Here is a 7,422-nt window from a genome sequence, read left to right as displayed (position 1 = left end):
GAGGTAGAACCAGTGGAGCTCTGCTGGTGCAAACTTGAGAAGCCCCATTGCTTGGGGGGTTGGGGCTATCCCTGGAGAAAGGGGACAAAAGTTCTCTTCCCTGGAGGAGACCTCTGGTGGCCTTGGTGGTGCCGCTGGATGCAGCAGTAGCTGTTTTGGCACCATTGCACCCAGCACAGCCCCTGGTTTCAGGATTGGGCTGTCTGGATGCAATCCCATTCTCACTTACAGAGAGTAAGCCACACTGAATGCAGTGGGACTTATTGCTGAGTAGCCATGCATAATGCTAAAAAGCAGACACACATGTATGTGTACACATACTCCATATACTTTTCCTAAAAGATTTTGTGGGTGCAAAACTGCTACTTACCCTGTCCTTGTCATGACTGTGGGGATTCTACCCAGTTATTCATACAATAGTAGTAACTGCTGCACCTAAAATTGGCTACTATGGTGGTTGAACACCTGAACATTCCAGGCTCAAGCTGACGACACTAGTGGCAGACCCAAAGTGTTACGTAACAGTCACAGGGTAAATTAAAGGAAAGGGAAGAAAAGCTGAAAAGGAGCATGACCTGTTCTCCAAAGTTTGCTCCCCATCTGATCTAGTGGCAAATGTAACTGATTCTATGCAAGTCAAGTTTATTAGGTTGATCAGCACATAAGCCATACAGATATCGTGATCTCTGTCAAGTTTGGAATGTATTTCCAGGCAGCTGTGGAAAGCACCCAGGATTTTTTTGCAGTACTGTCAGTATCCTGGGTCACAGTTACTGGAAGGCAGCAGAAATATGAGTGATGATCACATTGCACATTCTCCTTCTTTAGCTTTCTCAGCTGGTTTGCAACATCCTGGAGTCTTTCTGTCAACATTCTGGGTGTGGGTGAGTCACTGTGAGAGTTATGGGACAGCGTGGTAAATGCGGGTGGGATTGAGGAGCTGAGTTACAGCATGGACTAAATAAACCTACATTGTAACTTGATTTCCAGCACTTGACTGAGGTGCACTTATGCTATTCTAAAGTGAAGGAGGAGTGTGTAGTGAGGAAGGTCACTTTGTCAGGGTCTGTCACAAACCCTGCCAATAAACCTCCACCCAAAGTATACCTGCTCAGTGTTTTTACCTTACATGAAGACGGTGCAAACCTACATTTGATGTTTTAGGATTTAAGAATTTATCTACATGTAAAGACAATTGCAAGTAGTTTCGTCCTGTGGTGGAATAGATATTTTACAGTACCTGGGTTAATTCACTTATAAATGCAGGAAGAGGCCCTGAAGAAGAATTTTATCAGGAGGTGCCAAGTTTCTTTTGTGCCCCTTCCTTTCTCAGTTAGTCATTCCTCCCAGACCTGACTCCCTTGGCTCCCTGGTTCCCTTTTTGGCTCCTGGTCCCCCTTTTGACCCTGAGCTCAGGTGCAATGTACTCCCTGCACTAGGGATGGGAACTTGAGTTAAGTGACTCAGAATTGTGAAAACACATGTTAGCTTGGGCAAACACTCAAGTCACACATGTCAAAGACTCGGGCAAACACTTGAATCTGGGGCTACTGACTTGGAAAGTGCCATGGATTTGGTCAACTTGAGTTGCCCAGACATGGCTTGGGAGTGCCTCTTGCATACTCTGATGTTGTGTCACTTCCTTGTCACCCAAAAGACCTTGTGCAGTGATCCAGAAACCAGGCATTCAGATCTGCGGGAGCAGCAGCAACCAACAGAAGGGTATGTTATGTTCAGTCAGGAGGCGGAGACAAGGGATGGGGGTGGAAGGAAGCGATTAAATTTTTTTGTTTGGCTTTAAGGGTATCAGGTTGCAGAAGTAACTAGCTGGATGCTGCACATTTCCAGAACACAGGGGAGGGAGGTGCTTCTTCTTGTCCCTGGAATATTAATTGGACAGAGGTTGTGTCCTGATTTTGTATCTTGGGAAAATCAGGGGATTGTTTAAAGAGTACCCTAACACACACACACACACACACACACACACACACACACACCCTGGCAGCAGTTCCATTTTTTCTCACGGAGCCATGGCTAACTTATTTACGGAAAAGACTCAGGACTTTAGGGCGAGGGGTAAGGGGAAAAATTTCTCCTTGCCTCTGGCTAAGCCGCTTCTGGCCACTATCCTGCTATGGATACAGCACAAGCCTCCTGGCTTGCCTATTCCAGCACAGGATAGGATTTTGCCCTTCGTATTTTAGAGTTCCCAAAAATCTCTGGGTGACTCAGAAAGTTTGCCCATTTGGCCTCATTTTTGAGTTGAGTTAAAGGGGGCGGAGACCCATGACTCGACGAGTCAAGCTGTGCTAGATTTGCCCATCTCTGCCCTACATCCCCCTCTCAAAGGCATCATATAAAATGTTCATGATGCGATTCAGGGCACAATCCTAACCTGTGCTGGAACAGGCAGGCTGACTGGCTGGTGCTGTATCCTGTGCGAGTTTGATGCATGCTGGGGTGCAACTCAGAGTAACGGGATTTCCTTCCTCTTACCCGAAAAACACCCCAGGAAGCTCTATGGGGCTACTTGGATCTGCATCCACAATTTCATAGGCACAAATTCTAGCAACTCGAGTAATGCCGTTCAGGCCAGGAACGGGGGTTTGGATCTGGCCTGCACCAGCGCAGCTAGTGCCACCCCCTGCCAGTGCTGATCCACCCACTTGGGCCATCCACCTCCGCCCAGAAATGCCCCCATCCCACCTCCATTCCTCTCTTCCGCTGCCCTCTCCCACCTCCTGTGCTGGTCTGCCCTAGAGGAGGAGGGAGAGAGGTCTGCCCTGCAGGAGGTCTGGTCTAGAGGGTAGAGCTTCCATTTGCCTGAAGATAACATCTGAAGGTCGCCAGTTCAAGGCCACCGTGCGACCTTGAAGCAGCTGACAAGCTGAGCCGAGTTATCTGCTCTGAGTTCCATCTGCTCTGAGCGTGGGAGGATGGAGGCCAGAATGTTGCAACCAGATCAGAAAGAAACATCTGAATGTTGTGGTTTCTTGAAAGATAGAACCTTCTTTCAAATTGTAAAAATCCCTACGGGGATTTAATTAGCCAGCCTATGTAAACCGCCTTGAATAAAGTCCAAGGAGAAATCTGAGGACCAAGAAAGGCGGTATAGAAATACCTGTATTATTATTATTATTATTTCTGCCCGGGCTGGCACAAGCCTACCACCTCCAGGTGCACAACTGGCTCCATGTGACCAGCACATATCCATGCGCTGGGCTATCCTACTCCTTTGTTGTCATGAATGTGCTTTATGGCACCTTCTCATGACAGCTGAGAGTTGGCACAAGTCCCTTGTGCTGGCTGGGGGGGGGGGGGTGGATTGCCCTGTCAGTGTAGTTGCTAATCTCCAGGGCCTCAAGTGGATGCATTTCTCAGCCTTCCAACCCGAGATGCTTTAACTGGACATGTCTGGGATTGAAATGAGGACTTGGGGATTGCAAACTATGTTCTATGCCTCTGATGACCAGTTCTATGTTCTGCACACCACTGGGATGATACTTTCCTGCAAATTGTCCTAGCTCAGACATGCTTTTCTGAAACCTTAACCAAGAATTGTCCACAGCCATAAAGTAATGAACATGCATGTGCAAACCAGACCCACAGTTTGCATTTTGGCATGCCATGAACTGTTTCATTGTTAGGATCACAGCCCCATTCCCCCCCGCCCCCAACAAAGCATCTGTCATAATGACAAAATTCACTGTGTACTAGCAAGGTTGCTTTAAACTTTTGTACAGTGCCCAGGTGTTTTAGGTGCAGTACAGAAAACCTTTAGCCAGCCAGATACCGCTCAGTGCTCACCATCAGGGCATGAAATTAGATGATGGCCTTCCCCCTTCCTGCCCACTGTTTTTCTTTGGGAGATGGTTCATAGAGAAGTACCTGTGTACATGGAGGTGGGTGGAGCATCATAGAATGAAGAAAAACACCAGTTGAAACTGTTCAGATTCCCAAACAGCCCCTTAAAAAGTTGCACAACAGAAATCAAGGGTGAGAAAAGCATTGCCCACAAACCAATAATACAATATGTTTTATTCGCTGCAGCAATTGATTTCAAATAATTGCTCAACTGAGCAAATGGCTGACTTATGGATCTGTCTTTCTTATGCAACTGTCGGCACTTTGAATTTGGACTTGGTCTTTCTCTTTACACTGAAATGTAAAATCTGTGCAGCTGGAAAGTTGCAAAGCAAAACAGAGTTTGTATCATGGAAAGAGCTGCCTCAAATTTTCTCTGCGGTCTCTTTATTGCTTCTTTTCCTGAATGGATTCTACTTATGCCCATAAATAATTCAGTTTTAAACGGGTTAATGTAGCCATTTATTTAATTAGCACCCAAAGTTTTTTCCTGAGCTAAAAGTCTGCTGCGAAATGTCCTTCAACAGTACTCTGGCTTCCTGCACAAAGATAACATTAATCCATTCACATTCTTCGCAGTCTGCCTCCCAATGTCTTTGTTGGCAGATAACCCCAACACAGGTGCAGTCTATCCTAACTCTATCTTGGTTTCTGGCTGGCATTCCTCACAGCTAGGCAGGACTTTGCCCAGAAGACGTAATGCCCAGGTGAGGTAATGCTGAACTCTTAGGAGAGGTCATGCTAATTAAGGGCCATTAAAGTCTCCTGCTAATCCTCTCTTTCTGCTGGCTACCTGGCTGAGGAGGAACATCAGAATGGGACAACCTCTTCGTCTTTCACTTTCCCTCCTTTTTTCCATTCAGCTCCCTCCTGTCCAAAGTGCAGCCATTTGCAATAATTTCGTTTACTCACAACCAGTGAAAGCTCTGTAACTGAACTCCTAAGGAAGCAAAGAAACTGATAGTCAATGTGCCTTTTTCTTGTTTGTCTGCATTTCTTAATAAATTCTATCTTCTTTGAAAAGCTCAGTCTCATGGTTACTCATAGCCTAATTAGAGTCATGTTGAGGTGTTTGCATCACTAGCCAAAGCAATGAACCTGAAACTGTCTGGCAATGCTACATTTGACCTCTTGCTCTACGAGCATTGCTGATTCCCAGAAGTCGAGTCAATTTGAGTTTATTGTGTGTGCGTGCGACACGTGTAGGAATAGATACACATGAGAGTGAATGAGCAATGTTATGTACATTGATGAGAGTGGCAGCCCTAATAAAATGAGATTTTGCAGCTATTTTTAACCATTTTTCCTTTCTTCAGGGAGCCATTTTTCACATAGACTTGCCATAGAGGATGAACTCCTGCACACCACAGAGGATATGAGCGCAAGTGACAGGATACAGAGTCAAGTTACCGAGTGCTAGTATCAGGCCTATTGGATCTCACTGTTGCATCATGCCAAATCTGGAATTCTATATTCTAGAACCAGATTCCAGATTCTAGAACTCTAGAATTCATCCACTACTTTCACATTACATGAGGAAATTATTAGCCAATGAGCAAGATGTTCTCAAGCAAGATAGCAGCCATGTTAGGACCCAATCCTATCCAACTTTCCAGCACTGGTGTAGCTGCAATGCAGCCGTAAGGTAAGGGAACAAATGTTCCTTTACCTTGAGGAGGCCTCTGTGACTGCCTCCTCACCAAAGTATACAGCACATGCCCCACTGGCACAGCTGCACTGGCACTGGAAAATCGGATAGGATTGGGACCTTAGTCTGAAGTAGCAAAAACAAAAGGACCTGTAGTACCTTTAACATATTTGTTGTAGCATATGTTGTGGTTCACAAAAGCTGGTGCTACAATAAATTTGCTCTTCCTTAAGGTGCCACAGAACTGTTTGTTGTTTTTCTAGGAAACTCGTCTAACATTATTGATCTTCTCCTGAAGATCTGGTAAATTTCTGGAAAATTTTAAGGTTCCCTGAAAAACAGCAGTGACTTCCTTTTCAAGGAAGTCAGCATTAATACTGAAATTTTGAAAAGATTGTATAAAGGGTGTTTATGATTCTATAGTACATTAGGTATAGTAGTGAATGCACATATCCAAGATACAAGAAATTTACAGATACCAGAAGTCAAGATGAGTGAATTCAGCCTATGCACAAAATGCTTTCAAAAGGACAAAGCAAACAATCTCCAAAATTATTTTTCCTTTCTTAATTCATTTAAACTGATGCCGTGGCCTTCTGTTAAGTCAGATCCCTGATTCACCTACCATATTGTCTACCCTGCCTCACAACAGCTTTCCAACAGTTCCAACAATGATTTTCCCCAGTCCTTTCTGAAAGGGCTGGTGATTAAACCTGGGACTTTCTGCATGCAGTATATGTGCTCTGCCACTGATATTATCAATAATAAGTGAAAGATTCCTGTAAAAGTCCAATTCTGAATTGATGGCATTCCTTTGGCACATGATTGCCTTTTAATTTTAATTTTGGCATCCTTACAGAAAAAAATGTTTTGTTTTTTTTAAAAAAGTGTTCTCCTTTTGACATTGCCTATTCAGAGACATCATTAAATGCCTACAATTTAGCTTGGAACAAACAGTTGCCCTTGAGTCGGGAAACAGGGAGCTAGTTTGCCTTCTGAGGAAAGGGTTTACAGCAAGGGTGTCAAACATAAGGCCTGCAAGTTGGCTATGGCCCACAAAACCTCTTTATCCAGACCCCATGATAATTGAGCTCTGCCAGCACCACCATCAGCTGCTGTCAACCTTGAGCTCTGATGTGACACATCAGCACTGCTGAAAGAGTGGAGTGGGGAGAGCTCAATTATCATGCAGGTAACCCTTTCAGCAGCTCCACTTCTGTGAGGTGTCACTGCTGAAAGGGCAGTCCTCACAATAATTGGATTCTGCTGGCACTGCCCTTTCAGCACCTATGCTTCTGCCTAGGCAACAGGAAGGAGAGATGGAAGCCTCAGAAAGCAAGCAACACTATGGGGGAAGGGACAGATCAAGAAGGGTGAGAAAGGGAGAAGCTACCCTTTCAGGAGCCCCACTTCTGCCAAGGTTTCACTTTGTAGAGCAGTGGTTCTTGAGCTTTTAGCATCGGGACCCACTTTTTAGAATGAGAATCTGTCAGGACCCACCAGAAGTGATGGCATGAATAGAAGTGACAACATCAAGCAGGAAAATTTTTCCTAGGCTGCAATCCTACCCACACTTACCCAGGAGTAAGTCCTATTTACTATCGTTGTTAAAAGCATATACATAGTAGCCTGATAAAGTTCAGATCTGTAACATTTCCCCAAATGCAGTCACATACCATGGGAGCCTCAAGTCTAATATATTAAAAATAAGATATTGAAATGAATGGGGACCCATCTGAAACTGGCTCATGACCCACCAAGTGGGTCCTGACCCACAGTTTGAGAAACACTGTTGTAGAGCATCTCTCAGCTGCTAAATTGCAAAGTCATGCCTCAGTAGATGCAGCACTCCTGAAAGGGCAGCCTGTGTAATAATTGGGCTCTTCCATATCTTGAAAATATGAAAATAA

This window comes from Tiliqua scincoides, chromosome 2 (genome assembly GCF_035046505.1).
Source record: "Tiliqua scincoides isolate rTilSci1 chromosome 2, rTilSci1.hap2, whole genome shotgun sequence".
NCBI lineage: Eukaryota > Metazoa > Chordata > Lepidosauria > Squamata > Scincidae > Tiliqua > Tiliqua scincoides.
This window is presented reverse-complemented; position numbering follows the sequence as displayed.